A 9637-nucleotide genomic window follows, 5' to 3' on the forward strand; every position below is an offset into this window, starting at 1 on the left:
TGCAGATTTATGTGCTTACCTTATTTGAGCAGGAGTAACATAAAATAATTAACCTGAATTAAATTTAAGAAGTTAAAAGATGAAGTAAGCTTTTGAAGGCAAAGAAGAAACCCGACAAAAATACAAGCAAAGATTAATGAAAGCAAACACTAAAAATTACAGTGTTCTGCAAATTCTGAAAAGTCCAGAAGAAAGAGAGACAGAAAGAGAGAGAGAGAGTTCACAACAACAAATAAATAAGAAATGAGATATAACTGTAGATATGAGACAGTCTTAAAATGATAAGACAATATTATATACAGTTAAATTTTTTAAATTCACTTATGTTCTGAGAAAATATAAATAGCTAAAAATAACTTGATAAGTAGTAAATCTGGATAGACTTTTGTCAATAGAAAAAAAGTTGAAAAAATAATTAATTCCAATAAAGTTTCTAAGTCAAAACCATTTTACTAGTCTTTGCAATTTTTTTTTTTTTTTTTTAGACAGGGTCTCACTTTGTTAAGCAGGCTGGAGTGCAGTGGCATGATCTCGGCTCACTGCAACCTCTGCCTCCCAGGTTCAAGTGATTCTCCTGCCTCAGTCTCCCAGGTAGCTGAGATTACAGGCACACACCAGCATGCTCAGCTAATTTTTGTATTTTTAGTAGACACAGGGTTTCACCATGTGGCCCAGGCTGGTCTTGAACTCGTGGACTCAAGCCATCGGCCCTCAAGTGACCCTCCCACTTCCACCTCCCAAAGTGCTGGGATTACAAGAGAGCCACCACGCTCAGTCTTAGTCTTTGTAAATTTTAAAGGAATAGTTTGTACATCGTATATACTGTTTCAGTACAGGAAAAGATGGAAAACTTATAAATTCCTTGTAGCATTAGCATAACCATAATAACCTAATAAAGATAGCACAGAAGAAAAAAATTACAAACCAATACTACTTATGAAGGTAGATGTAAATTCATAACTAAATTTCTAGAAAACTGAATGTGTTACTTAAACAGTAAGAACTGACTGTATGTGGTGGCTCATGCCCATAATCTCAGCATTTTGGGAGGCAGAGGTAAGAGGATCACTTCAGGCCAGGAGTTCGAAACCAACCTGCTCAACAGAGCAAGACCCTATCTCTACAAAAATAATTTTTTTTTTAATTAGCCAGGCATGGTGGTGCATGCCTGTAGTTCCAGCTACTCTGGAGGCTGAGGCAGGAGGATCACTTAAGCCCAGGAGTTTGAGACTGCAGTGAGCCGTGACTGTGCCACTGCACTCCAGTCTGGGCAACAGAATGAGACCCTGTCTCCAAAAAACAAACAAACAACTGTAAAGGGTCTGACACCTTACCCTACTTGCGAGCTAACAAGTTAGCCTGCCACAGTTCCATGTGGCAGAAGAAATGAGACTTTAGGGTCAGAGACAAAGGATTTTATTGCTCTTGGCATATACAGGAAACAGCATGAGCATCAGTATGTTCATCACTGCTCCTGACCCCTCGCCCACCCATTCTCAGGCGGGCCATATGATATGGACCCAGGTAGACACCTGCACATTCAGTGGATTGCATTACAGGAGAGGAAACCTGAGCTCAGGAAACTCAAATCTTTTAAAATGGGCAGTAAACATCTGCCCACTGCCCACTGCTCCAGAGGGAGACTTTATTACACTGGACCAGTAAGAATGTCTGTTCGTTGCACCAGGGAGAGACACGGTATTTTTAAGCCTGTAAGCAAACCTCCCCTTTGTTATGGAGGAAAAGCCACTATCCTTGAAAACACACTCCCAAATAAACAGCAGTCAGTGCCTCCGCTCACAAGGAGTACAGAAATGTGAGAGACCCATGGAGAATTGTCTCCCGACATATCATTAAATATTATTCTTAAAATGCAAGGATGGTTTAAAGTTTGAAAATATAATAAGACAAAGAAAAACAATATAATAAAATTCAACATCTAGTCCTGGTTGTTAAAGAGAAAACATTTTTTACGAATAGAAATATTATTTATTTAAATATCTATTCTAAAGCAACAAGAACTGTCATGTTTTACAGGGAAATCCTGTAGGCATTTCCATTAAAATTTAAACAAAATAAGGATGTCCATTATAATCGTTATTTAACATTATTCTGGGAGTTCCAGTCAATAAAATAAAAATGAAACATATGTAAAAATTGCAAGCAATGAAAATCATTATTTTAAATGATATATTTATGCACAGACAACTCAGGAGGATCAAAGGAAAAACTTTAAAATTAATGAGGTCAATAAAGAAACTACAAACTAAATAAAAATACTTTTTAAAAATTGTCTGCATTGTCCAAATGCCAACAATAACCAGTTGTTTTAAACAATGTGAAATCATAATAACTGTTTATATAAGAATCTATTCCCAATAGCCTCCAAAAATATAAAGTAATAGAAATAACCTGAACAGGAAAGAATGCCACATTCATGAGGACAAATTCAGTACCTGAGACACGCAAGAGAAAATATTTAAGAATAAATAAATCACATGTTCCTAGATGGAAAAAAAGGAATTCTGTAAAGATATTAAGTATTTCCAAGCTGAGTTGCAGATGAAACTAGATTCTAACTATATTCCCACTAAAATTTTAGGGCAGAGACTTGATAAAATAATTTTGAAATGTATGTGGAAGAATATCACATGATGATAACAAGTTTCTAAAAATAAAGAGTAACGGGACTCATCCTTCTAAATATTAAAATATGCCATAAAGCTACAGTAAAAACTTCAACAAACAAATAAAAACAGAGTGAGATTACAGAAAAATTAGTAGGTAGTGCAATGGAGAAAAACAGAAACCAGAAACAGGTTTGGAAACCAGTGGAGAAAGGATGGTGTTGAGTCAACCGTTTGTTTTTTTCTTCAAAACAAAACAAAAAACTTAGAACGGTTCTCTTACATCAAACAATTTCTGGATGGTAAAAGTTATACTTTTAAAATAAAACCATAGAATCTAAAGTAAAATACAGGTGAAAATCTACTTATTGGGTTGGCAAAGACTTCCTAAACACAAAATCAAGATGGAATAAGTCATGAAGGAAAATAAGAATAGATTTAACTGCATAAAAATAAAAATGTGTATATCCCAAAGGTCATTATAAATGATATTAAAAAACATTTAATAATTATAATAATATATTATTTAAAAAATAACAGACATATTCAACCATAGAAGACAGCATCAGGTAGAGTTTACAAGTCAAGCTACAATTGATGTGCAAAAAAGTTCGTGTGTTATTTATGATGTAGAATAGATGAAGGGTGATAGAGTGAAGTGGCTAGGAGCGTGGGAGCAAATCCCAGCTCCCTCACTTGCGAAGGGCTTTCATCATGCCTCAGTTCCATCATCTGTAAAATGATAACAATAATACCATGACCTCACAGGGTTGTTGGGGGAGTTATATGAGAAAATGCAGCTTGATCCAGAATAAATAGTAAATAAATGCTAGCTATAGTAACATTAGTTGAGGTATAGGGCTATGACTATTAATCACTACATTTTTTTCTCTTGACTCACTATCTCCCCTCATCTATGTTAGGAGCAAGTTGAGAGACACATACAGGAATCCAGCTGATGAATATCTATCTATAATCCTAAAGGTTGACTAAACTGCGTCAAAGAAGCAGCTCAACCTGTGGCTACAAGCCTACCACTTTTCCTTCTGAATTAATCACTTCCATCTCCAACTGCAGGCCTGCCCTCTGCAGGAGCAAGAACATGCCAGAATAAGTGAGTTTTGTCAGACAGAGAAGCAGACCACATGGTGGGGCCCACCCAGCCATTCCAAGGAGATGAAACACAAAGCCTCAGGGCGTCACAGGATTGCTGTGGAGAGTGACTGAACTGACACCTTTCCATCTCAGCAGCCAGAGAAGTTGCTCTGCCTTTGGAAGGAAGGAGGGAGGGGATTCAGAGAGGTGACAAACGAGGGTTCCATTTACATGTCTCCTTCCTGTTCAATGAAGAAGAGCCCCTCCCTCACAAGGAAAACATGAGGTGAGAGGGCTAATGTGTTCCCTCTCATTATCTGGAAAAAGTTTAGTATGAAGCATTTGCAAAGGGATATTTTACAGCCATTCAAAATTATGTTTTTTTGAAAGAATGTTAATTTTCTGCCTCAGGCTCCCAAGTAGCTGGGATTACAGATGCGTGCCACCATGTGCAACTAAGTTTTGTATTTTTAATAGATACGAGGTTTCGCCATGTTGGCCAGGTTGGTCTCAAACACCTGACCTCAAGTGATCCTCCTGCCTTGGCCTCCTGAAGTGCTGGGATTAGAGGCATGAGCCATTGCACCCAATGACAAAATGTCTCTTAACATTAGAAAATTGTCGCAATATAATATGGAAAGATTGAAGGAACCATTGTAACATCTCCACCATATTGGCAGAGAAAAATTTTGAAAGAAGTACACTAAAATGTTAACACTTGATTACCTTTTGGCAGTAGACTTATGGGTGATTATAATTTTGTATAGTTTCCTGTATTTTTGAAATCTTTCACAGTTTTTATTACTTCGATAGTTAGAAATAAAGAAATATGACTAGTTAGTAGCTTCTTAAGACAATTTCAATCTCTCAAACTAACAAGGCCCTAATTAAAAGGACTTAAAGTGCATGATTTACTTCTTGGCAACAGGATTTTAGAAATATGTCTGGAAAAAGAGATTTTTTTTCCCTTCGTTTCTATGTCCATATCAGTATATTTTTACAAGCATGCATTACTTTTGAAAATAAAATATAAGCTATTAAAATTTGCATTTTAAAAAATATTTAAAATATAAACTTTTGCATCAAGAAATAAGAGAAACAAAGCAAAGTCAAATATATATATACATAAAAACTTCAAAATTTATGGCTGAGTTTAGGTATACCACAATCCACCTAGAAGATAGGTATTTATATCAGGGCTCTATTTCTGTGTGGTTCAAGGGCACCAAAAGGGCATTATAAATATTAATAAAAACTTCAAAAGCGAAATGACATTTTTATGGAGTTAGGAGCATAAACTGAAAGAATTAATTTGAGAAGGAGACGGTGGCATTTTTCTATGGTTGTTTTGTTTTGCTTTTACTGAGAAATCCAGTAGTTCCAATTCTGTCACAAAAAGGAAAATTGTATAGCTCGTTGTTTTGAAAATGGGTGATGCTTGGGCTGGGTGCGATGGCTCACACCTGTAAGCCCAGCACTTTGGGAGGCTGAGGCAGGCAGATTATGAGGTCAGGAGTTCAAGACCAGCCTGGCCAACATAGTGAAACCCTGTCTCCACTAAAAATACAAATAATTAGCCAGGCATGGTGGCAGGTGCCTGTAATCCCAGCTACTCAGGAGGCTGAGGCAGGAGAATCACCTGAACCTGGGAGGCGGAGGTTGCAGTGAGCCTGGATGGAGATATTGCACTCCAACCTGGGCAACAGTGCGAAACTCTGTCTCAAAAAAAAAAAAAAAAAGAAAGAAAAGAAAAAAGAAAAGAAAATGGCTGATGCATGATTGTGTATCAGGCCACACACAAACATGCAGAGGGTCAAGAATATTGTTTTCAGCACAAAATTTATATCTAAATGTCTAGTTACTGATCTAGTCCTCTGGCCCTCCTGGAGTTGGGTCATCAATTAGGTTGGCAATGTATGTTTGTACATATGTGTTTTCTAAAACCTGACCCCCATAGCTGAAGAATGTGAAGGGCAAAACTGTCTCTTGAAAATAAAAACCAAATTGAATGAACGGAAAGGATGGGCATTTCTAACATGAAGCTGCTGGATGGTGAATCCACAGAGACAATGATGAAAGGGGACAACTCAGCAATCCTACATTCCAGCCAGACTGCATTCCCTGTTAGGCCTGAGAGTTGCTGCATTAAACTTTAATCATAACAGGGCTGTGTTCCATTTACATAGCACCTTTCATCCCAAGAATTCGGAGGACTTTGTAGACGTTATCACATTTATCTTCACATTACCCACTGAAAAGCATGTTGGAGCAAGCGTTATCTTCCTTTCACAGGCTAGGAAACCAAGGCACGTAAACAGTTCCTCCATGTCCCCTGATGAGACAGAGAGGTAAAGAAGAGACAGTTGCATGTTTTTGTCACTGAGAAGGAGCCAGGCCAGCACGCATTCAGGGTTGAACCTTGCCTTCCAATTCAAGAGGAATCCCACTGATGATTAGATAAAGCATCAGTGTCAGCAGGTAGAGTTAGCAAATGGAAAGATGTATAAGGGGCTCAGGAAAAGTCCATTGGAGAGCATGGAGAGGGGGATTCCTTGACTACTTAGATGTCTGAAATTCTACGAACGGAGAGTTCTTCCTTTAAGTTGAGGCACTGCAATTGGAAAAGTCTAGTGTAAAGTATGAATACCTCTAGAGGCATACTACATTTCATCACTTTCAGCTATAGCATTGCAATATTAATTAATTTATTATATTTGTATCTAACTATATTGCTGGTTAAATCCTGAGTCTCAATGGAATGAGACACAGGACAAATAGATCTGATAGAAGAAGGAAGTATTAGGATATGTTCTAAAGGCTTAAATCATTTTCAGAAAAGCTACACATTAATTAATTTGATTAACTAACTAGAAAAATATGCCCAGACTGATTCTGATGGAAACATAAGCGATGGTCCTGATTCAAGTCCTGCTGGCCACTCACCAGCTACACGTCCTCATGCACATCGGCCTCCTGAAGCTCTCTTTCTCTCCTGTTCTGGGAGGACAATCGTGCAGTATCTTAGTGGAGATTCCTTCAAGGACAAATCATGACACAAGGATTGAGAACAAGTTTGGGCGCACATCCCAGAGAGCAATGAGAGGGAATTGGTAAGCGAGACACTAGGGACAGGAGACAAACCAATAAAAGTGGCTGCCATGAGGTTACCACTAGGCCACTGCTGTCAATCTTTTTGAAGACCCTCTGGGAGACCTGGGAACCTATCCCAGAACTGTCCCACCACAGTGAATAGGAAGTCAAGAAATTTTCCCATAAATTCCTACCCCTCAAAGGTTGAGGATCACTTCTGGATTGAGCACCTCTACCTTAGCCCTCAATTTGCCATCTTCTCAGGAGGCGAGGGCACCCCCTCAGGCAAAGGGACACAGCTGTCATGCCAATTGGCCTGCATGAGACCTCCTGGAGTAGGCAAGGAGACAAGAGAGGGCACCAAAGGTATTCACTGCATGTATAGCCACTTCTTATACTCACATAGTTGAGCTCACATAGTCACGGAGAAAAATATGAATACACTGTATGACATAATATCAGGCACATAATGAAGGGCCAATAAACGGTAATTGTGGTGGTGATTGTTTCTATATTTTTTTAAATTAAGGTGGTCCTAGGTTTAGTGTCATAGCGAAAGAGCCAGGCACCATAGCCAGAAGCCCCTGGGTAGGTCTGGGAAACCCCAGGGATTGAGAAAAGTGAAAATAGTACAGGTATGAGGCTGTAAAAGGCAAGCTTCATGTCCTGCAGCATTCTGCCTGTGGCAGGTCCTGCGGAGCATTGGTGGGTCAGCTTGTCCAGACCTCCAAAGAGAGCCACAGGCAAAAAAGAAGGCTGGAGGTCCTCACGACCCACCTCCCAAGATACAAGCAGACACTTTCAGTGGAAAATCCCAGTCGCTCTGTAGGACAAGAACTACGTGGCCAAAAAGGGAAGCTGCAATAAATAGTTCTGGTTTAACCCGGGAGGCATCACAGCTTCTCCAAAGTTTTGCTTTGACTTTAGGCCCAATTCAACCAACATGAAACGCCCACAAATTAACTCCCAGGAAAAACATGGCTCTTTGAGAAGAGAACTGACACTTGCCAAGCAGCTGAGCCTGTCAGTCCAGGTTGCAGGGTGACTTTCTCTCGCCGCAGTGGAATATAATGGAGCGGGTGAGCTGTCGGCAGGCACAGTGGCTCGCACTAGCTGAATTCATCACTATTCCCTTTGTGCAGCCTCGTGCTTTGACCACCCTCGTATATGGAATAGGACTTACAAAAGAAAACTGTTTTGTTTGGCAGGTGGGAAATCATTTCAATTGCGCTATTTTTTCTGTTTACTCAAGTCAATATAAAGATGCTTTTATTTTCCACAAAGAATTGTTATCCCTATTTGAATCTATGTTGCTTCAAAAACAAACATCTTACTTTTAGTATCAGAAGCAGACCATTCTGTTCCTCAGAGAAGTGATATTCTTCAGTGGACTGGTGGGAGACTTGTAGAATATTGAAAGGATAAGACAAATTCCAGAATAAACAACAGGGAAACTTTATTTTCTAAACTCTAATAACTGTGATCAGTTCCTGCAGTAGAATGGGCATTCAATAACTGGCACATGAAGGATTGGCCTACAGGGAAAGTCCAGGGTGGTCTGGGATCTCCCTGAACCTCCAGGGGATCTCATGAAACTGTCTTAATTGTCCTTCTCTTTTTCTCTCTCTCAGGCCTACAATGAGCCCTGTCTTCCCCCACATGCCCATTTCTGCTTCCAGCCAAGTGCTGTGGAAACCTCACTCCCTCTCTGGCGAGCAGGTGCTTACTGAGACCTGAACCAAATCTGAAGTTACACTGAACCTCACGCAAAATGACTGGATTCACCTGTGGTTTCCTTCTACCTCCCCACTATTCAAGTCCCAACTCCTGCAGGGATCCTTATCTATCTGCTCTCTCAGTCACTGCCTAGCCAAATCTCTCTAGGATTCCTTCTGAGTTTGTTTTTATCCTTCCAATTTATAAAGCTGATGCTACCTTATATAATAAAAGCATGTAAGTAACTATATGTTTTTATTATTAACTCATTTCCTTGTTTTACCTGTCTGAGTCAACATCATCATCCTCAAAACAAGTAAACTTTCACAGATGTCTATTATCCTGTGTCATTCTCAAAACACAATGAGGAAGATAACATTATCTGCATTTGACAAAGAAGGAATCTGGAGCTTAGAAAGTTTTGGTAACTTGACCAAACTGTTGCAGAGCTGGTAAAGGCAGCACCAAAATGTTAACCCCAGACTCTGCCTCCATAACCTGTGTTCTAAGCTACCACGTACTTCTACTTTGCCACATTCTATCACAATGCAGTTTCTACATTACTTTTAATGGCAAAAACTGTGATTACTTTTGCACCATACTAATAATAAAGGCTATAATCATAGTATCTTTCATGTGTGGTGCACTATTGTCTTACGAAGCCCCCTCCACATGCATTCTTTTGTTGAATTCCAACGATGGCAATAATGATAGTGATCAGTCAGGCAAAATTCTGCATTCTCTGCTTAAAAAAGAAAACTTGAAATTCAACATTCCCTATCCACAACAACAACAAATAAACTGTATGTACTTAGCTTCATTCTTTCTTTTCCCTCGCTCTTCAGGGTGCTTGTTTTTACCACACATCATGTCCACCCTTTTCCTTGTTTTGCCTCTATAGAAACTAAGTATTTTTTCCTCTAAGAAAAGTGTTCCCCTGATGGGAGTTACACACATGTATCAATGGAGGAATAAATGTTCCACAGTTGAAACCTAGTTATAACCTCCTCATCTGCAGAATGTGTAACTCAGCAGTAAGAATTTTATCCTTGCAGAAAACTGGGGCATAATCAAGGCTTTCAATGGAGGGCAGAAAAGGGAAATCACAG

The sequence above is a fragment of the Macaca mulatta genome, chromosome 1 (genome assembly GCF_049350105.2).
Source record: "Macaca mulatta isolate MMU2019108-1 chromosome 1, T2T-MMU8v2.0, whole genome shotgun sequence".
NCBI classification, from domain to species: Eukaryota; Metazoa; Chordata; class Mammalia; order Primates; family Cercopithecidae; genus Macaca; species Macaca mulatta.